Source organism: Cebus imitator, unplaced genomic scaffold (assembly GCF_001604975.1).
Source record: "Cebus imitator isolate Cc_AM_T3 unplaced genomic scaffold, Cebus_imitator-1.0 Scaffold0, whole genome shotgun sequence".
NCBI classification, from domain to species: Eukaryota; Metazoa; Chordata; class Mammalia; order Primates; family Cebidae; genus Cebus; species Cebus imitator.
In genome coordinates, this window is record NW_016107315.1 from 6494938 (window position 1) to 6496006 (window position 1069).

The 1069-nt window shown below is 42.3% G+C and overlaps 1 protein-coding gene across 1 annotated transcript in view; it reads left to right on the forward strand.

Annotated features, from left to right (window-relative positions):
- Nucleotides 1–1069, forward strand: part of SMARCC1 (SWI/SNF related, matrix associated, actin dependent regulator of chromatin subfamily c member 1) — a 207675-nt gene that overhangs the window by 98111 nt on the left and 108495 nt on the right. The gene's annotated exons all lie outside the window — the stretch shown is intronic.

Sequence of the window (1069 nt, forward strand, 5' to 3'; positions counted from 1 at the left end):
TTGTATTTTTTTTTTTTTTAAAAGAGACGGGGTTTCACCATGTTGCCAAGTTGGTCTTGAACTGCTGACCTCAGGTAATCCACCCGACTCAGCCTCCCAAAGTGCTGGGATTACAAGCGTGAGCCACCACGCCCGGCCACTAGGATTTAACTTTTAAAAAATAAATGGCGTCTTATTTTACTCAGGCTATCATGTTTGTGTGATTAACTCCTAATCATGAAATAATTTCCTTAATTTGCCGAATACAGATTTTTTTTCATTGAAGCAAATAAATTCCCTAAGATGATCCTTATTGTATACATTCAAGGATGAACATATGCATGACAGGATTTTCAGAAAAGTGTTTCAACCAAATATTTTCTTACGAGTCTTCACCTGTATTGTTTTTATGATAAAAAAATCAAAGTTAATTAGCCAAAGAGCCACTTATTAATGAACATTACCTGTGCCAAAAGATGTCATTATTTAGAGTAAATGGATACTGGCCCATATAACCTCAGCATTTTGGAAAGCTGAGATGGGAGGATTGCTCTAGTCTTTTTAAATAAAAAGTGCTGAGTGCAGTGGCTAATGCCTATAATCCTAGTTCTTTGAGAGGCCGTGGTGGAGAATCACTTTTAGCCAGGTGTTCAAAATCAGCCTGCACAACACAGGGAGACCCACCCTACAGCTACAAAAACTTAAAAAATTAGCTCAGTATGGTGACACCTGCCTGTGGTCCCAGCTAAAAAAGCAAGTCAAATTCCTTCTTTTTAATGCCAAGAATAAGAGGAATTCAGTCTTTTTTTTTTTTGAGACGGAGTTGTTTCGCTCTTGTTACCCAGGCTGGAGTGCAATGGCGCGATCTCGTCTCACCGCAACCTCCGCCTCCTGGGTTCGGGCAATTCTCCTGCCTCAGCCTCCTGAGTAGCTGGGATTACAGGCACGCGCCACCATGCCCAGCTGATTTTTTGTAGTTTTAGTAGAGACGGGGTTTCACCATGTTGACCAGGATGGTCTTGATCTCTTGACCTCGTGATCCACCGGCCTCGGCCTCCCAAAGTGCTGGGATTACAGGCGTGAGCCACCA